This window comes from Typopeltis vanoorti, chromosome 7 (genome assembly GCF_054136105.1).
Source record: "Typopeltis vanoorti isolate ZY-2024b chromosome 7, IOZ_Tvanoo_1.0, whole genome shotgun sequence".
NCBI classification, from domain to species: domain Eukaryota; kingdom Metazoa; phylum Arthropoda; class Arachnida; order Uropygi; family Thelyphonidae; genus Typopeltis; species Typopeltis vanoorti.
The window spans coordinates 29241557-29268407 of NC_143555.1; the positions used below are offsets into that span (position 1 = coordinate 29241557).

The 26851-nt window shown below is 38.2% G+C and overlaps 1 protein-coding gene across 2 annotated transcripts in view; it reads right to left on the reverse strand.

Annotated features, from left to right (window-relative positions):
- Positions 1–20306, reverse strand: part of LOC150104544 (ras GTPase-activating protein-binding protein 2-like) — a 284999-nt gene extending 264693 nt beyond the window's left edge. For both annotated transcript variants that reach the window (XM_090395758.1, XM_090395757.1), the window contains exon 1: positions 20253–20306. The gene's annotated coding sequence lies outside the window, so the exon portion shown is untranslated. The remainder of the gene's footprint in view (positions 1–20252) is intronic.
- Positions 20307–26851: the final 6545 nt, after the last annotated feature.

The following is a 26851-nucleotide window of genomic DNA, read 5'->3' on the forward strand; positions in this document are numbered from 1 at the left end:
GATTTATTTAGAAGTATAACATCATCTGCAAAAAGCAAAGGGCTGACATTAACATCTCCAATTTTGATATCAGGTTCAATACCACTTTCCTTCATAATGTGATCCATATAGATAACGAATAACAGAGGGGATAATGTACATCCTTGTCTGACACCAGATTTAACATTAAATCATCTTCCTGTAATTCCTTCAATTCTAACTGCTGACATACAACTCAAATGACTAAGTATTGCTTGATATAATGCCCCATTGGCACCATATAATTGTAGCATATTGAATAACTTCTCTCTTGGCACCTTGTCATATACCTTTTCCATATCTAAAAAACTTAACGTCGCCGTAGCACGTGGCATTGAATTTGAGCTGTGCTGAAGAAAGTGAGTTTTTAATCGGTGAATAGTCCGTTTTTTCTTTTATGTTTTTGAGTGCTAAATTGTTTCTCTGGAATACGAGTGTACTATAGTGGTTGTTTTTTTAAGTTAGTGCTGTCGTGATATTGTGTATTTTGTTTACTGAGAAGACGGGACGGATGTATAACGGTGGAAAACAAGACGAAGCTAAGTTTTCATTACTGTATTTAGTTTTATTTCATTTTATTTAGTGTACTTAATGTTTTGTTTTACTTGTAATTGTTTACTTATTTCATGTTTATTTATTTTTGATTTTGAATAATTAACGATTATGCTAGTAGTCCCTCGGCAGTAACGAATGATGGCATATTCAGCTGCAGTCGCAAATGGCATGTCGCCAAGTCTGCCGCACATTTGGGCACTCTATTATAAGCAATATAATAAGGGAGTTTGTGGCATGCAGTATTTGTGGCATATATGAGTCTCGGGAATTGGATGTCTGGCTTGTGAGAGAGGATGGGGTGTGTGTGTGTTTAAAGTGCAGGCAGTGGGAGGAAATAAATGCAGCAGATATCTCAATAAACGACCTTGTTGCTCCAGGAACAAGAAATGAATACAGGAAGACAAGTAGTGTGATAGGAGAGAATGAAGAAAAAAATGTGAATGAGAAAATAATAGTTGATAGTGTAGAAGGCGTGAGTGACTGTGAAAGTTTAGATGGTTTTGTTTGGGAGAGTGAATTTCGACTTAGAGTGACTGACCTGTAGAGGGAGATAGAGGAGCTGAAAGAGGAGGTGGAATGTCTTGGGAAAAGTATGATAAGTATAAAAGATGAGGTTAGAAGAATGGAAGAGATAAATGCAAGGCAAATCGGAGTAGGGGAGAGAGAGCGTTTTGGGAATGATAGAAGAGGAGAGAAATTTGTGAATGATAAAAGAGGAGAGAATGGAATTGGATATGGAAACGGAAACAGGAGAAAGAGGTATGGAAGTGCTAGAAGAGGAGAGCATGGAAACAGTAGGAGAGACAGAATGAGAGAGATGCAGGGGAGTGCTAGAGGAGGGGAGAATGGATACAGTAGGAGAGACGGAATGAGAGAGAGGTATGGGAGTGCTAGAGGAGGAGAGAATGGAAACAGTAGGAGAGACGGAATGAGAGAGAGAGGTATGGCAGTGCTCGAAGAGGAGAGAATGTAATGAGAGAGAGGTATGGGAGTGCTAGAAGAGGAGAAAAAGAAAACATTAGGAGAGAGGGAATGAGAGAGAGGTATGGGAATGAAAGAAGAGGAGAAAATGGAAACAATAGGAGAGAGGAAATGGTAAGAGGTATAATGTATGGGGACTCGATGATCCATAGTGTTCAAGATAGGATGCGTGAGGAGTGTTTGCCAGGAGGAACGATAGAAAGGGTGGCTTTGGCAGTTAAGAAAGGTGAAAGGGTGGATGAGATGATTGTGATGGTGGGAACAAATGACTTGAGTGGTGGCGTAAATAGGGCAGCGAGAGATATGGGATTCTTGCTTGAGGTGGTACGAAAGAAGACATAGAGAGAGGAAAGATAGTGTGTGTGTGTGTTGCCTAGGTATGATAATGACGAAGTGAGCAGAAGAGCGGTAATATTGAATGACATAATAGCAAGAATGTGTGATAAGAGAGCACTGGAATTCTGGATACTCCGGATATAAGTACCTTACCATACTAGTCACTCTTCTGGCCTGTGTCTTATATCCGGAACTCTGGATATAAGACACAGGCCAGAAGAGTGATTAGTGTGGTAAGGAAAGCGAAACTGGAATATGAGAGGAAATTAGCCCTAAGATCCAAAGAAAATCCTAGGGAATTTTTTAGATATGTGGCCAGTAGCAGGAGAAATGACTGTGGAAGAATGATATTGTGGGATAAAAATGGGAATAGAGTGATTGATGCAGAGGACATAGTAGAACTTTTCAATGAACACTTTATTGGAGTATTTCATCCTGGAGGAGTCAGTTTTAATGCTAGAGGGGTAGGGCAGGTTCAAGGTTTAGAGGTACAGGTGGAGAGTGTGTTTCAAATACTGAGTGCTCTGAATGTCAGTAAAGAAGCTGTGGAACTGGATGGTATTTGTCCACGAGTTTTGAGAGAATGTGCTAGGGAACTTACTATGCCTTTGACCTGGCTTTTCAATGAGAGTCTGGCTACTGGAAAGGTGCCCACAGAATGAAAGGAAGGAAGGAAGGAAGATAATGCCATTGCATAAGGGCAGTAGCAGACTGGAAGTGTCTAATTATAGACCAGTTTGTGTGTCATCAGTAGTTAGTAAGATCTTGGAGAAAGTAGTGAAAGACCATATACAGCATTGGGCAGATGAGGGTAATGTTATCTGTGAGAGTCAACATGGATTTGTTAAGGGGATGCTCCTGTTTTAGCAATATGCTAGCCTTTTATGATAAAGTTACAAGAGCATTAGATGAGGGAAAGGCTTATACTGCCATTTTCTTAGACTTAGCGAAAGCATTTGACAGGGTGCCACATGATCAGCTGATATTTAAGTTGCAGCACATGGGTCTGGATGTCAGATTGGTCAACTGGATTCAGGATTGGCTGTCCGATAGGTATCAGAGAGTTGTGTATGGTGGGGCAGTTTCAAGGAAGCAGAGGGTTACAAGTAGGGTCCCACAGGGCTCAGTGCTATGACCTATATTGTTTAGCCTTTATATCAATTACATTGTCAGTGGATTGCAGGGGGATGTTCAGTTGTTTACAGATGATGCGAAGCTGGGAATGATTATTAGTAATAGTGCAGATGTGGCAGCCCTGCAAGAGGATTTGAATAAGATAGATAGAAGGGCAAATGAATGGGGGTGTCAGTTTAATGCAGCAAAATGTAGGGTCTTGAGGTTTGGGAAACATTGATGGGACACAACATAACTCTATGGGAGGAGTTATACTGGAGGAAGTAGGGGAGACAAGAGATCTGGGATTGATGATTGATAGAAACCTGAAATTTAGCAGACATATTGCAAAGGTTGTGAAGGTAACACAGAGGATTGCTGCAATAATGAGAAGGACACTAACCTGCAGAGATAAAACAGTTATCATTCCATTGTATAAGACCCTGATCAGACCACACTTGGACTATTGTTCTCAGATTTGGTCCCCGGGATTTATAGGGGATAAATTAACTATGGAAAGGGTATAAAGGCAGATAACAAAGATGATTTCAGGACTGTACAATGATAGTTATGAGGATCGGCTGAGGGAATGTGGACTGCAGAGTTTGGTGGATAGAAGAAGGAGAGGTGATATGATTGAGTCTTTTAAACTGTTGAGAGGAGGTTACAGGGTTGACACTGAGGAGTTCTTTTGCTTGGTTGAACACGGGAAGGAGTGATGACAAGAGGCCATCCCTGGAAGTTACAAAAGGAAACTGTGAGTAAGAGGGTGAGGAGTGGTTTCTTTGCATGGAGGGTGGTTGAACCATGGAATGCATTGCCTGATGGAGTGGTGAGAGCGAGAACGGTCAATGAGTTCAAGGAGTGGTATGATAGACTTTGTGTTTCTTAGGGGGGGGACCTCCCCTTGATGAGTCTTAATAGCCTTTGTGTTTCTTAGGAAGGACCTCCCACGATGAGTCTTTTGACTCCATGGAGGCCTGAATAATAATAATAATAATAATAATAATAATAATAATAATATCTGTTATATTCCCATGATTTCTCAACTATTTGTCGTAAAGTGAATATCTGATCCTGACAACCTCCATTTGGGCTGAATCCAGCTTGTTCTTCACCAGGCTTTTCTTCTACAATCCTTCTCAACCATTTCTCAAGTATACTTGCACAAATCTTACCAAGAACACTCAGTAGGGAAATACCTCTGTAATTCACACATTCAGTTTTATTTCCCTTTTTATATATGAGTACTATGAGAGCTCTACTCCAATCACCGGGAATTTGTCCCTCTGTCCAGGCCTTCTGAACTATGCAGTGCAGCCACTGTAAGACTTTTATACCTCCATACTTCAGCATTTCTGGTCTAATATCATCTATTCCTGCTGCCTTTCCACATTTCTAGGCTTTAATGTTTTTTCTACTTCAAGTATGGTTATGTATTCCTGAATATATGCCTGTGGAGTGTTTTTTACCACAGTGCTATCACTGCTTGTTTCATTTAGCAATTTTTGCAAGTAATTATTCAATACAGTCATCCCTCGACTTACGCCTGGATTCCGTTCCATCCGGCAGGACATAAGTCGATACATTAAATCAATAGAGTTATAGGGGTTAGGGACTTAATCGTAATAAGTATACTGTCATTTTAAGTTTTAAACCTTATTATAAAACTGTACTGTGTGTTACTGCCACTATTCCAGTGTCCTTTGCTTATCCTCTTCTTTTCATCATAAATTTGTTTATAGCAAGCAATCGTATCAATTACTTTCCTTTATATATTAATAAGTAGCATTCAACATTGGGGTTCATGTCTTTAGCCATTTTGAGAACACCACTAACTGCAAAGAACTTTTCTACAAGATCCTTCACTGTAAATTGTTTAACTACCTCTTCCTGTTTCTCTTTTCCTTCTTCCTTTTCTCGTTTTTCCCCTTTTGTAACAGTTGTTCCTCCAGCTCGATCAATTCTTTTTTGGTCAACACTTCAGAAGAACTTTCTATGAGTTGAATTATGTCGTGATCATTCACTTCAAGATTCAGATTGTTTGCTAGCCCCACTATTACGAACTTCAAAAATCATGCATTAACCTTTTTAATGTCTTTTTCCATATGCCACTCATACATTGAGAGATCACTTCGTCCCAAGCCACAGCAATATTTTTAATAGCATGATAAATATTGAATGTTTTCCAGAACTGCATAAGAGTCTGGTCATTTCCTTCAGTGGCAGAAATGGCTGTGAAAAAGTTAACCATAGATAATAAGCCTTATACACTGCAAGAACTCCCTGCTCCATCAGTTGGATCAATGAAGTAGAGTTTGGAGGGAGAAACATGACCTTGAACTTGGTGACCTGGAGCATTATCTAGAATTAATACAATTTTAAATTCTACATTTTATTTCACAAACAGCTTTTTATTTCACTTGCATAACAGTTGATTAAGGCATCCTCAAACAATTTTTGAATCATTCACAACTCCTTATTGCTCTAATAATAAACTAGGAGTATGCTTCCTAATGTTTTTGAAGATTCGATTCTCACTGTGCCATATCACAAATGGTTTCAGTTTATATCCAGCCACATTACTCGTAACAGAATTGTAATATGGGCATTAAGAGCTTTGAAACTAGGTATAGATTTGTTTTTTTGTGGATGAATATCTGCTAGGGCATTTTTTTTTTCCGAAACAAGATAATCTCATCCATATTAATTATTTGCTGTGACAAATAATTTTCATCCATAATAATTATATCCAGTTTTTCCACAAACTCCTTCACAGCCTTCTTAGCACTTGCAGATTCCCATACATTTTCCTACATTATGCAGCACAAAACGCTGCTTAAATTTCATGAACCAATCAGAAGAAGTTGAATTTGTAGTCGTAATCAGGTCCTGCTTTCTCCTTCAACGTGTTAAAGAGACTAGTGCCTCAGCAGTTATAGTCATAGTGCTAAGGGGTATGCGCTTTTGGTTCGGGTCCTCTATCCATGATGGAAGTAGCATTTCCAATCACTGATAGGGCCTTGGCATTGCTTTGTCACTATCGTTGAACCCCTGCAACTTCGTTTCAAGATCAATTGCTCGCCTCTTTTTCTGTGATTCTTCTCTGTGTTTTTTAATTGGGTGTGTACGGGATATGTTGCACAAAATATCATGAAATATTGAATGATAAATACACAAATAATCCATTTCTCAAACACAAAATCAACAGAGGAACTGTTGAAGTCAAGTGCCGACTGCCGACGAAGGTTGCCGCTGAATGCGCTGTTGCCACTGCATTGTTGCTAAATAAAAACCTTTTTACTTTACACTCGCTTGCATCTTGTTCAAAAGTATAGTCAAAAATCTTATTTATTTAATTATGGGATCACGGACATATCTTCGAAAAGATGTAACTCGAACAGACATAAGTCATGTGATGACTGTACTTCAAGGATATCTTTTTCTACAGTTTTCATGTCACTTTTATCATCTCTAATTCCTTTTACAACTCTCTTTCCTCCAGTTCTGAGCTTCTTCAACAACCTCCAGAATATCTTGCCACCTTCTTGATATTTATTTTCTATGTTCTTACCAAAGTCTTCCCATGACTTTCGTTTAGCTAGTTTTACACAGCATTTAGATTTTTTACATTTGTCTCTATATTCTCTAAGAGCACAAGCTGACTTATTTGCCAGGAACTTTTGATATTCTTTCTTTTCCTTCGTTGCCTCTTTAACTTCCCAGTGTCTACAATGGAGTTCTGATTTTTCTATACTTGCAGACAACCTCACCACATGCCTCTCTGGCTGAATCAATTAGGGTTTTCTTCAAGACTTGTCACTGTATCTCCAAGGTTTGGTTCCTGTTCTCAAACTGTTTCATTTTTTCTTCAATAATCTTTGTGTATTTTAGTCTACAGTTCACATCTGAGAGCTGCTCAACTTTTATTTGCTTTAAAACTTTCTTAAAGGTTCTGCTTTTCAAAATGAAATTCAATTTTATCCTGTTCCAGACTAAATAGTGATCACTATCAATTTCAAATCCTCTATACACTCTGGTGTCCTGCAACAGGGAGAAAACATCATTATTAACAATAACGTAGTCGATGAGACTTTTCTTATTCCTTGCCTCTTCTCTCCATGTGAAGTTGAAAGTTTATTTTTCACTTGGTTAGACTATAATAAATTTAGTTTAATCCTTTATCCAAGTGTGAGCAAACAAAGTTTGCACCTGAAAATATCTTCAAGACTGAAAATGGTGTTGTACTACCTTACCAGGATAGGTAGTACACCACCAGGCAACTCATAGCAAAGGTGGAGCAAGCTACCAACACTCCTATCCCAGTATCTCCCATAATGCAAAACAGTTTATAATGTTATGCATTAAGGGACTGGCCACTACTCAGACTAGTTTTGACCTTTATTGAGGTCTCTTCAGTGGGAGCCAGGCCCAGAGTTGGAGATACCAGGTGCAATAGCGAAGTCACCTTTTTTAAAAAATTACTCTGGATTTAGAGAAAGATGTTGAAAGTTTATTTTTCACTTGGTTAGAATATAATAAATTTAGTTTAATCCTTTATCCAAGTGTGAGCAAACAAAGTTTGTGCCTGAAAATATCTTTAGGACTGAAAATAAAAAAAAATAAAAAAATAATGCCAAAATAAAAAAAAAGTGGCACACCTTTTGGCAACTCCAATAGGTAAAGATGACCTCGCTATTGCTGCTACCTGGTATCTCCAACTCTGGGCCTGGCTCCCACTGATGAGACCTCGATAGGGGTTGGAACTGGTGGGGGCTGGCCTGAGAGGCTCTGTTTGGGGATAGGTTTTTGCCTGTCTCTGAGTAGGGCCACCGCTGAGATTATGGCTCTGGCTGGTGGCAGGGTGAGCCTGCTACTGGGTAGAGCCAACACTGAGAAGTTCTACTCGGTGACAGGGTGAGCCTGTCATTGAGTGGAACAACGCTGAGTTGGACGGTCTTTCGGCCACTATGGAGTGGTCTAGGGATCGTCCTAATTTTTAGAGAGGTCTTTACTTAAAGACACCTCAATAAAGGTCGAAACTAGTCTCAGTAGTGGCCAATCCCTTAATGCATAACATTATACATATCCACAAGGAGATGTGTTTTGCATTATGGGATAGGAGTGTTGGTAGCTTGCTCTACCTTTGCTACGAGTTGCCTAGTGTTGTACTACCTACCTTGGTAAGGTAGTACAACACCATTTTCAGTCCTGAAGATATTTTCAGGCACAAACTTTGTTTGCTCACACTTGGATAAAGGATTAAACTAAATTTATTATTATCTCTCCATGTGAATTTGTGCACATTTTTATGTTGGAACATGGTGTTAGTAATAACCAGTCCATGTCCTGAGCAGAAATCCAACAGGTATTTGCCATTATTATTAGCTTTGCTCTTTTCTCCAAATTTTCCCAAAATATTTTTGTATGTCTGACAATCATTTCCTACTCTGCTATTCACATTCCCAACAAGAACCAACTCTTCCTTTTTCATTGTGTCAGTTGCTTTCTCTAAAGCCTAAAAAAATTCCTCTGCTTCTACCTTAGTAGAACCTTCTGTAGGATAGGCACAAATAAGTCTCATTGTCCAGTTCCCCATTCTGATATCTGCCCATCACTCTACTTGAGACTGTCTGCCAATCAAGAAGATTAGCCTCGTATTTAGTGTTGAATACTATGGCTACTGATTTTTCTTGATTGTCATTGCCTGAATATAACATTTTGTATTTATTGCTCAGAAAGATCTCACCAGGTTTTGTCTTTTTTGTTTCGGCCACCCCTATTAGGTCGATCTGGTACTTATCTAATTCCTCAGCTAGCTCCATTTCTTTGCCATTCAGGCTTCTTATGTTGATAGTACCGATCTTTAACTCTGGTGATGTTGAGTTGGGGTGGGTTTTCAGATTTGTTCAAGTAGCTGACTTTTCGCTGTTTGCCCTGGTTCCCTGGCAAAAACAACAAGGGGGGGGGCCTTGTTTAACTGGGCGACGCCCCAGCTGGCATGGAATTCTTTCATGTTGTACCATCATTTTGTATTTTGGTTTCAGCCAATAAGAATACAATTTAGTCGGCTAAATCCCAAATTGCCAGCCCATCTTAGTTTGTTCAGTATCCAGGTAGATACCTATAGGGTGCACAAAGAGAAGGTGAGGATTGAACATTAGGTCAGAAGCCCTGGTTGGTTCTCCGCATTCCCTTAAAGGCTATGTGGAGATCTCCTCTCAGTTATACACAGTCAAGTGATTATGTTTGTTTATATTAAACTGAAGTGCTACTCTCACACTGCAGTTGTTTCCATAATTTTTAATATGAATGCTGATCACTGTGTAACCATTAAGGAAAGGAATCTGTTTATTGTGTCCTGAACAGTTAAAAATAGCAGTTCTTGAAAAAATGATGTAAGGCTGCTCCGAAGAACAGCAGTGACGTCAAACAGGAGGAGGAGGAATTAGTTTAGTAAGTTTGAAGCTAAACACTATGGATAATAACAAGCTTATGTTTTTAGATACATGGAGAAAGTGGAAGAATGACAAGAGTAAGTTTAATGGAGCATCATCCATGAAAACAGTATAGAAAAGTCAGAAACAGAACTCAAGAGAAAGTCGATGAAACAGGAGAATGTTATTTATTCAGTGGATTGTTCTTCTGGAGTGTATCAAGCATTTTTGACAGGTTGTTGATATACTATGCCATATGTGACAACATTCTAAGGATGGATAAAAATTAGATTATATTTTTTATTTATTTATTTTTTTTAATGTGAATACTACCCACAAAACGCCATTAGCCTACAGCGCATTTAGTATTAGAACTGCAATATGCCAAGGGTAGATAATACAGAAACACTGCTCTAAACACCAAACATGGAACTTTTTCAAACTATTTTGGCTTCCAATAAGCAGGATGATGGTCCCATAATGGGAGATGAAATTGATCTACCACCTGCTGACCGGAGACAGGATACACCAACCACTTGGTGAATCAAACTGCATGTAAGGATATTGAGGTAAGACTTGCAGAACTGAGAAGTAGGATCTTAAACAAAAGTGGGTCACTAAGTTTTGTGGTGGCTGAAAAAGCTATGTTTCAGTGTCAATCCAAAAAGAGAACTGTTTTGACAGGTATTACCTTGGAAGTGAAGTGGAATCTTTCTTACACTATACCATTTCACTTCTACTTATCTTTGATGATCAATTGGTAGCAATGAATTTCATTAGATTATACTCACCAGTACAGAATGCAAGGATAGCTACATTTATATTTAGCAGAACAACGATAGCCAAGCCACCTTTGTTGGGTGAGCTAAATTTGCATGATTCTGTGCAGTGTAAAATTTGTGAGATGTATTTGTTGCAAAAGTTGAAAGATTTGTAGAAGGAGAGTGAAACTGGTGAGAGAGTATGTAATAAATGCTTTGAAAGTTAATGCGGAGAGAACACATTGCGTCAAGTAGAGTAGGGAGGTATCAATACAAAACCATAAAATATAAATATTGGTAATAATACTGAAAGTGCAGTGAAAGAAGTTCAGGAGAATGTGGAAAACGTGAATAAAGAATTTGCATGCTTGTATGTCTTCACAAGACAAAGCATGAGATTGAAAGGCTGCAGAAAGAGCAAGAGATCAGTCAAACTGAACACAAAGCATAAAGGGAAGATGAAAGAATTGACTGTTTTAGCTGGAACCAATTACCTGAGAGGTGAGAAGTATTGTATGAGGAAGGATGTGAAAGAGCTGTTAGAAGAAGTGAAAGTGAAGAATGAGAGGATGAAGTTTGTGAGTCTGCTGCCACACTATGATAGAGATGTATTGAGAAGAAAAGTGATGAAAACTAATGAATAAATACACAGGATGTGCAGAAGCAATAGTCTACAAGTCTACAGCTGATAGACTATTGCATGAGTTTGAATGATGGAAAGATTCATACAATGCTGATGGATGGCACTTAAATGGATTTGAAGTTAGGTGTTCAGAGAGAGAGAGAGTTTGGTTCACTGAGAGTTTGGAAGTGCAAGGTTAGTGAAACTAAGGCAATTAGGATGGATGCAGACAAGTGTGTATGTGAAGACACCCATGAAGCAAATGAGTGTGTAAATGAACAAAAAATGCAGAATCTAGTCTCTCAATCAACAGCATCAAATGGGATAGTCAATTCAGGAATAAAAGTGAATGGGGACCTAAGAGGATGCTACAGTTTCTATAAACTAATGCTAGATGCATCAGAAAAAAAGAAGGCAAAGTTTCTGGCATTGGTTAGTGCAACCTCACCAAAAGTTATATGTTAGTGAGACTTGACTAAGAGCAGATAACATAGTTGCAAGAATAGAATGTGATGGATTTAGTATTTTCAGTGAGGATAGAGGAGACAGGACACTGTGCGGGTGGGGGGGGGGGAGGGTACTGCCGATGATAGTAGATGAACTGCAGCCAACAAGAGCAGGAGACAGCCAGGCAGATGGCAGTACTTTTGAGTTAATCTGGTGTGAGATCAAAGCCAATAATATAAAATATAAAATTGGTTGCTGCTATAGGTAGGGGGGGGTGGAAGACATGCATCAGCATATTAGTAAAATGAGTGCAAGTCAGGTAATTATTATGGGGGGACTTCAATTTCAGAGACAGAGATTGGAAAGATCACATGGAAGGAAGGAAATGGAATTTATACACTTACTGATATAATTACTTGAATGGAAATTTGATGGAGGAGACTCCACCATCACCCAGTTGAAAGGGTATATGTGGAACTATAAGGTAGGTGATTATGATGCACTTGAAGGAGGCAACTTGAAGCAGAACCATGGCATAAAGTTCTGCAAGTTCACAGCAGATGGGGTCTAGTTAAGGGATACCTGGAGGAAGCAATATCATAATCACACCCAAGGTCAGGAAAGGTAAATCAGGTAGGAGTTAGATGTATGAGTGTTTTTTCTCTGCAAAAAAAGAAACTGCTGTGGAAGGTATATAAGGAGAAAGGTGACCAGCTAACTCATGATGAGTACAAGAGAGGTGACCAGCATGGTAAATAAGGCAAAATCAGATTATGAGAAGAAAATGAAATTAGCCAAACAGGCGAAACGAAATTCCAAAAAGTTTTTTCGTTATGTGGCAGGTAAAAGGAAGAATAACTATAGCAGGATAATTTAATGAGTGCAGATGGTAGAAAGGTAACAGAGGCAGACAAAATTGTTTAGCTACTGAGAGACCATTTTTTTGAAGGGTATATTATCCAAATGAAGATATTGTTATAAAAGTGACAGCGAATGGTGTGAAAACAGAGGTTGATGAATTGGAGGTACTTAGGATATTGAAAAATACAGATGTGGGATTAGATTATTATTATTATTATTATATGTGACACCTCCAGGGAGTCCAAAGACTCATCAAGGGAGGGCAACTACTCTACATTTCTGTCTCCACAACTCAATACAACTACAACTAACCGCAACTATACCAACATCATCTACCACCCACCACCACCACCACTAGTATTTCCACAGACAATCACAAACATCCATACCCACGGTAGGATTCAAACCTGCAACCTTTTGGCTGGAGAGCAGACATGCTAACCACTCAGCCAACCAGATCAGCATGAAAAGAAGAAAATTTCATTTTTTTCATAATCTGATTTTGCCTTCCTTACCATGCTGGCCGCCTCTCTTGTACTCTTCATGATGATGGCCTGGTTGGGATATCAGCTTGCATTTTGCAGGGGAACTGGCAATGCCTCAGGCTGTTTAATTTAAGTCTCAGCTGTGGCAAAGTCCCAAATGAGTGGAATAAGTGCAAAATAATTCCTTTGTTTAAAGTAGAATCTAAGTCTGTAGTAGCAAAGTATAAAACAATCAGTATCTCAAGAGTGGTGGTAAAAGTACTGGAAAGTTGGTCAAAAAGAGAATTCAAGAACGGGTGGATAAAGTCTTTATCCACCTGTTCTTGAAACTCTTTTTCAAACTATTTACAGTATCGCATCTTCGTCATAAAGATGTGATACTGTATGAGGGGCAACATGGCTTTGGCATTAGTCTTTAGGGTGGGAGATGCATATCATTGCCCAATGTGGGACATCCCCCATTTATTCATGGAAAGAAATAGTGTGAAAAAAAGTTGCGTGTTTGATCTCTAGAGCAGGGTTTTCAGACTATGTAAAAAGTATATCTTCTTCTCTTCAAGAATTTAGACATTTTCCTGTTCGGGTTTCACTGGTCTTTCCATCTTGCTGCTGGTCTTCCTCTCTCTCTCTTTCTCTCTCTCTCTCTTTCCCTTTGGTATATATATCTATCCACTTCTTTTGGTAGCCAATATCTTTCCATCCTAAACAAATGTTCTTTCCATTTCTCTCTATATTCCTTGATCTTTTCATTTACATTATAAATGTCTAGTTTTTTTCTGATGTCATCATTTCTTATATGGTCCAATTTTGTGCATCCTTTTACTGCTCTTAAAAATCACATCTCTCCAGCTTGCATTTTATTTTTATCACAAAAAATATATAAAATTGATAAAAAAGGAAAAAAAATCCTTATCCCATCTATAGTACAAAATATACTATAGGTTTGCAAATAACCTTTTGTGGGTTACAGTAATATAGAAAAAAAAAAAAAAAGGACCACAACCATGTTAGAATATATCACTACATATCTTGAGAGAATGCTCTATCAAAATAATAACACCTTCAGCACATCTTTTTAACATGAGTCTTGCAACAGAGCGAGTCCCAAAAGAATGGATGGTGGGAAAATCTGTTTCCCTCCACAGAGGGGGGATAAGACTGAGGCTACAAATTACAGGCCAACTTGTGTATGTCTTAGGTTGTAATTAAGATGTTAGAGAAGTTGACAATGACTAGGATTCAGAAATGAGTTGATAATATTCTTTAGGATGGTTAGCATGGTTTTCTTAGGGAAAGTTATGTTTTAGTAATCTGCTTGCACAATTACAACAGGGTGACAAATTCACTCGATAAAGGACATGCATGTATAGTGGTGTCTTGGATTTTTCAAAAGTTTTTGATAAAATTCCATATGACAAGCTAGTAGCTAAATTGAAACAGATGGAATTAGATAACAGCGAGTGAGTTGGATAGCTGACTGGCTGTCAGATAGATATCAGAATGTTGTGTATAGAGGAGTGCATCCCAAAAGAGGAAGGCCACTAGGACAGTACCATAGAAACCTGTTTTGTGACTATTATTATTTAATTTGTACGTTAATGACACTGGAACTAGCTTAACTGGAAATGTGCAGCTGTTTGCTGATGATGCAAAGTTAGGAAGAACTATGATAATGAGAGCAGATGTTGTGGCCTTGCAGGAGGATCCAAAGAGATCATATCAGTGGACAAATCAGTGTAGCTATCAATTTAATGTTGGAAAGTGCAAGGTTGGGATATAGAGTATGCATTTAATGGAGAAATTTTGAAGAATGTGGAAGAGATTTGAGATCTGGGAATGATGGTGGTCAGAGACTTGAAGTTTAGGGATGACAGTGCTAAAATTATAAGAACACAATGGATTATGTTAGTATATAATTATTATATACACTAACCACTTGGCCGAGCTGGCTGGCTGAGTGGTTACCATATCCACTCTCCAGCCAAAAGGCTACGGGTTCGAATCCTGCCGTGGGCATGGATGTTTGTGATTGTCAGTGGAAATACCAGTGGTAGGGGTTGATGGTAGATGGCGTTGGTGTAGTTGCGGTCAGTTGGTGGAGAGAGAGCTGCAGAGCAGGTGCCCTCCCTCGATGAGCCTTTGGACTCCCTGGAGTAATCCAATAATAATAATACAATAATAATATTATGGCAATAATGAGGAGGACATTGACAAGGCTTTGATCAAGACACGTATGGACTTCTGTGTTGTGCGCTAGTGTCAGGTCTATGAGATGTACAAGGAGGGATTGAAGGAATGCAACTTACAGAGTGCCTTGTGAATAGAAGGAGAGGGGATATGATTGAGACATGTAAGTTGGTGAGGAGGTGTTATCAGATTAATATGAAGGAGATATTTCATAGAGTAGAGGGAGAAAAGGGAAGAAGTAGAGGCCATCTCTGGAAGCTGTGTAAAACAGGAGAGTGAGTGAGAAGAAAGTTTCTTTGCATGTGGAGAGTGATTGGTGAGTGGAATGCATTGTCTAAAAGTGTTGTGAGCACAGAAACTGTGAATATATTAAGACACAGTTCAATGATCTTTTTGCATGAGAGAGAGTACTACCCTTCCCCCCCCCCCTTGCAATGAGTCATTTAACTCCATGGAGGTCAGATATTAATACCAATAACAATAACAGACTGAGTTTGCATTAATATTAAAAGTCATCTGCACTTGTTTGACATGACATAAAAAATAAATTCAAAAATTAGAGATTGAAGATATCTGAGTCTAAATGAGAATTCACAGACTGAGTTTGCATTATAATTATTCCTTGACATAAAACTGGTTCAGACATATTCAAATATACTGAAAACCAATATTGTTTTTATTATTATTATTCAGAACCTCCATGAATTTAAAAGCTCATCATGGGAGGACCATTGCAGAAAACACAAAATCTATCATACCATTTCATAAACTTGTTCACCATCTACACTCTCACTAACCTAATAGGCAATTCATTCCATAGTCCAACCAACCTCCATTAAAATAAAAAAAAAGCCACTTTCACCCTATTAGTTATCACCTCCTTCTGCAACTTTTACTGCATAGCTGTTGTCCCTGTTCTTTCCTCTTGTTCTTCTTCTTCTTCATGTAGCTTGTTCTTATCATTCTTTTCTTTGTCTTGATACTCACAGAACTTCTGAGCAGAACTTTATTTTTCCAGAATGCGTCTTTAGCTATGGCTGTTCTTATTTTTATTTCTTTATCTTGCTTTCCATCTGCAGTAAAGTAGGTGATAAATATTTGTATCCTGTTGTATGTTCAATTTTCATATTGTTTATGAATATTTCTGACTGGGATCTGTTTTCTTTAAGATTTTCATAAATTTGGTCTTTTTTGCATTTATATTTAATCCAAATTCTTTACCTTCTTCAATTAGTAGCTGCAGTAATTTGATTAATTTGTTTCTGTTTTCTGCTATTAGAATGGTATCATCAGCATATCTAACAGTGTTGTATTTTATACCATTGATACTAATTCCTATTTTTTGTCTCAGAGTTAAACAGCTGCATTTTCTGTTTGGTGTAAATCATTTTTATAATCTTAAGTATATGATCGTCTATGTCTAATTTATCTAATATACTGAAATTTTTATTATGTTTTACTCGGTCAAAAGCCTATTGAAAGTCTATGAAGCATATGTCAAGTGATCTTTTTATTAGTAGTTCCAGGATAGCATTAATGATTCCCATTCCTCTTCTGAAGCCTTTCTGTTGTTCACTCAATTCACCGATTAAGATTCTTTCAATTTGTTTGTTAACAATGGTTAAAATCATTTTAGATGCATGGGATATTAGGCTCACAGTTCTGTAATCCTTGCAATTTGGTGCATTATTTTTCTTTGGAATTGGTATGCAGATAGATGTTGTAAAAACTTCAGGTGATCTGTTGTTTTATAGATGTCCTGAGTGGATTCCACTAAACAGTTGCTATTATTGCCAGTCAAAGCTTTCATCAGCTCAGCCAGAATATTATCACACCCAGGGGATTTATTATTAGGAAGATTCTTAATTGCATGTTCTTGTCAGTAGAGTGGTATCTGTTATTATGTTTAACTTAAGGTGTGGTGAATCATCTAACATGTTACCATCATCATCATCACATCATCATCCCTCTGGAAGCTGTGTGAAACAGGGGAGTGAGAAGCAAGTTTCTTTGCATGTGGAGAATGATCGGCGAGTGGAATGCATTGGCTGAAAGTGTGGTCTGCCAGTGTCAATCTGCTAAATACTCCTCAACTTCTTAAATGTCTAAACTGCATCACTCCTTCTATTCATCAAAATCTGCAATTTGCAGATTCCAATCACTCATAACTCTCCATGCAAAAAATCTACTCTGTACCTCCCTTGCTTGCACCCACCTTATACAGCTTCCAGGGATGGCCACTCATTATTCCCGTTTCCAGATATTCTATGAAAAATCTCATCAATGCTAATCTGGTAATTATCCCTTACCAACTTATACATCTCAATCATGTCACCCCCCCCCCTCTTCCTTCTAACCACCAGGCATTGTAATTTGCATTCTCTCAATCTGCTCTTATATTCCACATTCCAGAGACCAGAAACAACTTAGTTAATCATCGCTGAACCCTCCCCAGCATTTCATCATCCTTTTGAAAACCTTGTGACCAAATCTGTGCACAGCAATCCACATGTAGCCTGATCAAAGCCTTGTACAATGGAAGTAAGACTGTAATAGAATAATACTAGACTACCAAAAACTACAGATTCTGTTCCAGTCCTTCACCAGAAGAACTCCTGAAATTCTGGACTTTTAAAAGTTAGACTTTTGGTGAAGAAAAAAAAAAAAGAAAAAAAACCTCCTTTACTTGTCTTCACCAAACGTTTACTTGTCTTCACCAAACCCTCATTTACTTGTCAATGATTTCACTTTATATTATAGTTTTATATTACATTAAGATATATTTAATGCATTTCTGGATAAACTATTGTTGGTGGGATCAAAATCATAAATAGGCCATGCCATTCTTATTCAAAGAATGTCAACAGGCTGGAAAAGCAAAATTTAGTGGAGGTGGAATTGATTGAGAAAAAACTTGGATGGGAAAGAAAAGGAAGAGGAATGAGGCTCATGGAGAGAATAACATCCTTGTAAGAGCCTAAAATTTTTCTCCTATAGATAATTTGGCCTACAATCTTAGAACAGTGAAATGTTTCATGTGATACAACATTTTTGGTGAAGGTAGGTCCAGGAGTCCATATGCCAGCCTGGTTAGAAAGAGTGGATAGAATGCCTCCTGGAATTCCCATTATATTATTACTATTATTTTGTGACACCTCCAAGGAGTTCCAAAGACTCATCAAGGGAGGGTGCCTACTCTACAACTCTTTGTATCCACCACTTAATCCACCAACTACACCGAACTGCCCCACTAACATCATCATCTGCACCATCTACTGCCCACCACTAGCACCTGTATTTTTTGTCTGTAAATTGCATGTGTTCTGAAGGCCGATTTGTCTGTATGTGGGGGAAAAAACCCGAGTATTGAAGAGAAAAAAAACGGCATATAATAATATTATTATTATTATTTGACACCTCCAGGGAGTCCAAAGACTCATCGAGGGAGAGTGTACCAACAGCATCGAACGATTTGTCCCCATCCAACTACTAACCGCGCTCAAACTTATTTAACTGAGCCATTAGTAGCAGAGGCTCTACCAATCGACCAACCAATATATAAGGTCACAACTCAGAACTTGTACTATATCATATATATATATATATATATATATATATACATCACGTGATGTCATCTACATACCATATATATATATATATATATATGGTATATATGGTGTATATATATATATATAGGGTGGTTCAAAATTCCACGTACAAGCTTTGAGGGGGAGGTAGAGAACATCAAAATCAACTATATTCACATAGGAAAGCATGACCGGTAATGCCACCCGAAAGTGATAGGTGGTGCTGTTTGCCAGCGCTCCAGGTGAGCAACTGGGGCTTCTTCATTCAAGCTTTTTGACATTGTACAAAGAACATGCATCGTTTTATGAATGCCGAGATGGCAAATTAGCCACATTATGTATCCAACTACTATTGAACTGTTCAGTTATGCCTAATAAAGTTTTTTACACTACTTACTGCCTTGTGTTATTTCTGAATCTTTGTGTCCCTGTTAGTACCTTCAGGTGATGTTTCCAGTCATGCTTTCCTGGGAACATGGTTGATTTTGATGTTCTCTACCTCCCCTCAAAGTTTGTACGTGGAATTTTGAACCACCCTGTATATATATATATATATATATATATATATGATATACAGATATAGATATTGCACTATATAGTGCAATACATATACATATACATATATCCTATCCTCTTCCCTCAGCCATACAGATATGCTACCATACTAGGGAGATGATTATGAGTATGGTGGTTTCCTGCTGCCTTCCCTGCCGTAGTATATTTTATGAATGAAGCTGTGTGTGTTCATGAGACTGGTTTGCCTGTTTTGAGGGATGAAAAACCCAAGTTATTGGGAGAAAAAAAACCATCCACCTCCATATGAGACCAGTTAACTCACCTTTAACCTTTAATGAAAGAGACCAGATGAAAGTTCCTCATATCACTGATGTGAATCGAACCCAGGTCTTTCCGACCAAAGGGCTTCATCTGGCTACTCACTGAGCTATGGAGGCTATATATATATATATATATATTCAAGATACCAAAGTAATTTTATATAAACTTAGTTTTTAATCCTATTTCCCAAGTAAGCAAGCAGACAAGTAAGTCAAGTTTGCGCTTGCACGTAGTGCAAGTCTGAGGCAGTTCGTGGTAAAGGTGGAATAAGCTCTGATCACTTTCCTTAGTATTTTTCCCTTAATGTAAAGCACATCCCCTTGCAGAGATGTATGATGCTATGCATTAAAGGCAATGGTCACTACCGATACTGGTTTCGAACTTTATTGAGGTCTCTCATCAGTGGGAGCCAGACCTGACAATGCTAAGGTTGAAGTAATGCAGAGCTTATGAATTTTACAGACTAGCACTACCACGAGTTACCTCAGACTTGCACTATGTGCAGGCGCAAACTTAAAATTACCAAGTTTATATAAAATTACTTGGTATCTTGAATACATAATATACCCAAGTTAAAAAACTTTCTATATATATATATATATATATATATATATATATATATATATATATATATATATATATATATATATATATATATATGATAACAGCAACAAAATGAATACGAAATAAGTTTAAAATGTGGTGGCATATAAAGTTGTATGGTACAGAAATAAGTTAGAGCGATTAAAAGACGTGACGGCATCAACACTTCCATTTCGAAGAAATAAAAGGTTCATTCAAGCAACTGGTAAAGAGTGAATCATATTTCAGTCGAAATCTGTTGTTACTCGTTTCGAGTTCTCCAACTATTGCTACTCATCAAAAAGTACCACTTCTAACTGATTTGGTCTTTAGTTCATTTAAACTCTACGAAAATGAAAACACGTATTCCCACGATATAATTTAATTATTAATTCAAGTAGTTTAATAGTTTAATTATTAATTAAAATCAGAAGTTTCCTTACAAAGTTTTTCATAAATCGGTGAACTCCCTGCAGTAACTAACAACTGATACTTGCAATTAGACTGATACAAACATGCTAACAGAACAATCAAGCGCACGATATACCATCCAGCAAGCCAGAATATATATATATATATCAAGCGCATGGTAAAAATGTTTCGATTCGATAATACGAATTTATATAGAGGAACATTGTAAATTGCGGTTGGTGAGATATGCAACGAATTTACATACATCACGAATTAAAGCTGGCTTTGTTTGTTAGTGGTCTGCTTTATTTGAGTGTGCATGTTTTAACAGTCGAGTGCAAAAATACCTTTTTATTTATTTATTTTTTTATGTAATGCGTTCCGCAATTCGACTAGAAAACCTGGGTTTGATTCTCATCGTGATGAGAGGAATCCTTATATGGAATTTTTCAAGTGAAGGTGAGCTAGCCGGTCTCATACGGAAGTTGTAGCAGGGTTTTTTTTTTTTGCTGGAAACCAGTAGTATACGAATGCTGCGGCATTGGGGGTAGTCGCAAGGGCGAGAGTGTCAGAGGGTGCCAGTGACAGTATATCTTAAGACTTAACGAAACTGCCACACTAATAAATAAATAAATAAAAAGGTGAACAGGTAGGAAAGCAAAGCTACCTCCAGCAACATTCTTTCCCGGAAGCAGGTAAACCCATCAGGGAACACACACACACACAATTAAGAGTTAGTGTATGAGTCATGAAATTGTTGGTCGATTGGTAGAGCCTCTGCTACTAATGGCTCACGCAAAACGTTAAGCAAGTTTGAGTGCGGTTAGTAGTTGGAAGGGATCATCGTTCGATTCTGTTGGCATACTCTCCCTCGATGAGTCTTTGGACTCCCTGGAGATGTCATATAATAAAAAAAAAAAAAATCAGCTAACGCCTTTTTATTCCCGTATATACGGGAGTAGGCGAGGCCATTTAGCCCTATCTAACTTTTGGAGACTGAGTGGGCAGTTCAATCTCCACTGGTACCCAATCAGAGACAGATGGCCCAAGGCTATCACTAATTAAGCGGTACGCAGTGAAGAGAGACGGCTCAAATGTGCCGCCATCTCGTGGTCTCTAACCCTAACACAATATATTTAATGTCTGAAATAATGTGGGTTCTACGGTCGATTTTCTTGAGTTTACAGGACGAAAAACCCGAGTTTCCGGGAGGAAAAACCTGCTTGCCCGTGCCAGAGATCGACTAACTCGGGAACCGGTCGAAAAAAGGCTTAGAAAAATTTCCTCTAGTCGCCGACTAGACTCGAAACCAAGACTTCCTTCGTGCGGCCTATAATAATAATAATTCCATGGAAATGTCTTGTAATAATTATTATAATTTGTTCCAGAAGCTGTTGACTTACGAAATTTTCTACTGTAGCGAAAATAGGTGCAATTATACACTGGGGATAGCACAGTTTTTTCTGTAAAATGATACATCCTTGTATAGAGAAACAATATACCAGTGTGGAACCCCTTATCATTAATAAACAGTATTCCATACATCTGCTTTTTTTTTCCATATGCTGTTAATTGCAATGCCTCTATCGCAATTTATTATGTAATCCAGTTGTACAAAGATGTATAGATTTCGGATATGCATCAATGGTTAACTACCTTCAAGAATGGAGGTAGGAAAGGTGCTGCAAACATTCTCAATGTCTTTTTAATTCTTCAAGGAAGTAAATGAAAATGTTTCAAACTTGGGAATTGGTAGTCGGTCAAGTTCCATCCATAGTCACTGCCGGTAGCTGAGCTCATATCTACTAATGTTTCTCAGAAGCAGCGAGAGAAGACCGTAGACTGCTGTCATCTGGTGTTCCTATTCATAAATCTATGTGTGTTTGTGCACGCACACACGCACGCAAGCACGCGCGCGCACGCGCACACACACACACACACACACACACACACACACACACACACACACACACACACACACACACACACACACACACACACACACACAAATTTATATATATTTTTTATTATATTATATTATTATACCAGTCTATGTAGCTCAGTGGAAGTGGTATTTGCATTATTATTATTATTATTCCTGATACCTCCAAGGAGTCCGAAGACTCATCGCGGGAGGACAACTACAACTGTCTCAACCATTACACCGAATCTCTTCTACGAATCATCTCCATCAATGGCATCTACCGCCCACCTCCACCACAACTAGTATTTTTTGTCTGTAAATTGTGTGTGTTCTGAAGGGCCGATTTGTCTGTATGCGGGATGAAAAACCCATGTTTCCGGGAGAACAAACCCTGCTACCTCCGTATGAGATCGGCTAACTCACCTTCGATTGAAATCGTCCAGATAAAGATTCCTCCCGTCGCGACGAGAATCGAACTTAGGTCTATTCCAGTCGAAGGGCGCATGTACCATCATTCTTCCAATTGCACTACGGAGGCAATTCCTCAGCACTAAACCACGCGAAGACAGATTTTAGTTCAAATCTAGTCGACGACCAGAGGAACTTTTTCTCAGCCTTTTTTTCGACCGGCTCCCGAGATAGTCGATCACTGGCACGGGCAAGGGTTTTTTCCCAAAAACTCAAGAACCATAGAACCAACACTATGTCACACATTAAAAATATTGTGTTAGTGTTAGGGAAAATGAGATAGCAGCACTTGTTGATCGATCGCTCCACTGTGGGCTGCTTCAATTAGTGATAGTCTTGGGCCAGTTATCATTGATTGGCTACCAGTGGAGAGACTCAACTGCCCACTCAGTCTCCAAAAGTTAGATAGGGTTGAAATGGCCTCGCCTACTCCCTATAAGGGATTAAAAGACATTAGCTGAATTTATATATATATATATATATATGGCTCCGTTATTATTATTATTATTATTATTATTATTATTATTATTATTATTATTATTATTATTATTATTATTATTATTATTATTATTATTATTATTATTATGGGAAACTCCAGGGAGTCCTTAGACTCATCGAGGGAGGCCCTAAACATCATGTTTACACAACTATACGACATTCTCACAGTATCTATCATACCTTGCCTTGAACTCACTCACTGTCAGAGCACTCACAACAGACTCTGGCAGCTAATTCCACTCATTTACCACTCTAAAAGTAAACAACCCAGCTCTAAAACCTTTGCTAACCACACTCTTGCCCAGCTTCCAGAGGTGTCCCCTAGTTCTCCAACCACCAGTCCTGATTTCAAAAATATCTGAATTAATCCTATAGAAACCCTTCAGCAATTTGAATGCCTCAATCATATCTCCCCTTTTCCACCTATCAACCAATTTCTGCAAACCCACAAATCTTCAACCTGTTCTCATAAGGTTCATTCCATAGACCTGCAAGTCACCTTTCTCTTTAAATTCCCTCCACAGTTGTTTCTTTCTTTGCAGCTCAAGCTTAATGGTGTTATTCATCCATTTAACCCCTACTTGTTTTACTATTCGGATCCTAGGTATACAATCAATCATAACTTCCCATGAATGCTCCTTGACCACTTCCCATGCTCTATCAACATCGATGTTTTTCTTATATGGGAACACGGCCGAGTAACCTCAAAGTTTTCTTGGATCATCTAAATAATTTTCATCACAACATCAAATTCACTCTGAGCTAGAAGTTAACAATCCTTTATTAGACATAAAGCTAACTAGGAGTATTGATAATATTCAAATTTCAATCTTCAGGAAACCAACACATACAGATAGATACCTTCACGTGTCCTCTCACCAATACCCACCTCAGAAATTATATCTACTCTTGTGCATTGGGCCAGATCGTTATTATCAGACGTAGAGCTTCAAAATGAACTTAATTTTCTCAAAGGGACCTTCGTCAATAATGGTTTCTCTCCAAAAAGTATTGAGAAACTTCTATTTTACTGTTGTTGGATCCTACTTCTTGTCAATCTTTACTTTTGATCCGACATTTAGTTATTACGATGTTCTTAACCTAAAAAATAGTTGCTAGTTGATTTCTAATACAAATATAGAGAAAATTTATATTTATAGACTGCGCCACTCTATATCTGAATTAGTTCAAGAATTGAAGAAAAATCAACCTTCAACTATTTCTCCTTAAAATATATACTGGCTGAGTATATTTGACTTATTTAATTTACCCGCTTTGGTTCGAATATTTTATGAATGGTGCAGTAAAAGAGATTAAGGCAAAATACAACTTTAGATAAACAAAAACAAACATTCAATTTTAAAATCACAAATTTTACACTTAAGTTTAAATCAGTAATTAAGATATCACAAACATTTTAACTCCTCAGGTAAATTCAATCATTCAACTCATACAATGGTAAATCTGTTGTCTCTATAATACAGTCTTCTCACAGTTCCTTAAGTTCCAAATACAACAAAAATTGCAGCAATACCTCTTCACAAACAAACACTTTTAAATATACACTTTAGCTAATTCTCCGCAATAGTTACTGTTAATATAAGGAAATTCTAGGATGAAACTCACACACTTCTCTGTATAGAAATGTTAATGGTTGGAACAGTCTTACCGATAATCTTCTATCTTCATCTACTTATACATATACACTTTTTATAACTGTAAACACTTTAAACAGTAAACGGCACTCATTAAAATAATTCTTCTAGGCAATAACTGAATTAATCATCGGTCACAATACACATAAACAAACGTTCTAGCATGAAGTACAACTGATCACTCATGAAATAAGGCAACACACAATAATTCCTTAACTTGAGGTTTTATATGCACAGTTGTTCATTCCTCCAGCATTCAAATAATTCTTTAGGCACTATAATTCTAACCACAGCTAACGGTAAACTTCAACTTCACTGCTCTACTATTCTCTAGAAACTCCGTGTTTTATTTCAAGATTCTGTGTGTCCTTGACAGGTCGACTCTGAAATTAAATCTCAACTCAAGTATTGCTAGTCTATTTAGTAGTCACTCAGCTGTCTTCCGTAGCTATAATTGTTATTCTACAACTTATTAGCTAACCGCCTCTCGACTAGCAGACTTTATTAGCTGCTTGAGTGACTTGCCGACTTGCTATTATCGTACTGTGATTCCCGAATGCCCCGATTCCAACCTAAGGCTAATCCTCTCTCTCTCTCTCTCTGTTTCCTTATTATTAATTTACTGTTAAATTCTGTGGCTAGATGGATCTCAATCCCGTGGATTATAATCCCTTCATCGCTAGGAAGTTGATTTAAATTATTAAGAGATTATTGAGCACCTGGCTCGCCCAATTTAGGGCTGTGTGGGAGCCCATGTACCGATGAGCAGAGCCGCTTTCGGGCTTTTGCTTCCACCTGTCGTTTTCATCGTAGTTAGATGACTCTCTAATGATTTGGTTTGGGTGAATTGCTGCTTTGGTGAAAAATGCAGTTGCAATGTAACGGAGATACGTCGGAACATCCGAAATGTCAGCATCTCGGTGGAGGAGAGCATTCCTGACAAACCACGGAGCATCAAATATCATACGAAGGCACTTGTTTTGGATGACCTGCAGCTTCTTGATGTTGCTGGGGGCAGTGTGTCCCCAAGCCGGCGATCAGTATATGAAAGTGGGTCTGATGATTGTTTTATAGATCTTAAGTTTGTTGTTAATATTCATTTTGCTTCTTCGGTTGATGAGGGAGTAGAGTTGGCTGATTGCTGTGTTGGCTTTATTACAAGCATAAGTAATGTGAGGGTTGAAGCTGAGTCGGTTATCCAGTTGTATGCCTAGATACTTGGTTTTGGTTTTCCATGGGATTTCTGTGTTAAAAAGTTTGATTACTCCGTGGTGTCGTCTTGTGAAGAGGATAGCAGTGCTTTTCTCTGCATTGACTTCTACTCTCCATTTCCTGAACCAGTCTTCCAGGCTAGTTGCTGCGTTTTGTAGACGCTGCGTGGCTAAGTGTGGTCTGAGAGATCTGTTCAGAATCGCCATATCATCCGCATAGCTAGCAATGGTGGTTGATGCTGCGTTTGGGATATCTGCGAAGATGTTAAATAGTAGTGATCCTTGGGGGACGCCCGCGATGATTCTTCTCGGTGAGGATCTGAGTCCGCGCAGCTTCACCTGGAATTTCTGGTCTTTTAGGAAGGAGTCTATGAGTTTGGTAAGATAGAGAGGTATGTTAGCTGTAAGTAGTTTATATACAAGGCCTTTGTGCCACACTTTATCAAAGGCTTTTTCAACGTCGAGAAAGATAGCTCCTGTGTGTTGTCCCTAGTTGAAACCAGTTGTATGAATTCTGTCAACCTGTGGACCGGTTGGGTAGTGTTATGGTCAGAATGGAAGCCAAATTGTTCACCCGGGATCAGGTTGTTTTTGTCCACTTCAGCTTGCAGTCGGTTTAGAATGACTTTTTCCGCTATCTTTCCCAGGCATGATAAAAGGCTGATTGGTCTGTAGTTTTGCGGAAATTGTGGCGCCTTACCTGGTTTGTGGATGAGAATAATGTCTGCGTGTTTCCATCGAGTGGGAAAGTAACTAAAACGGAGTATTGCATTAATAATGGCAACGAGGTGCATAATTGCGTTATGCGAGAGCGCCTTGATGGTTTTGTTAGTAATTTCTTCTGGTCCTGGGGCTTTTTTGTTGTTGATTTTTCT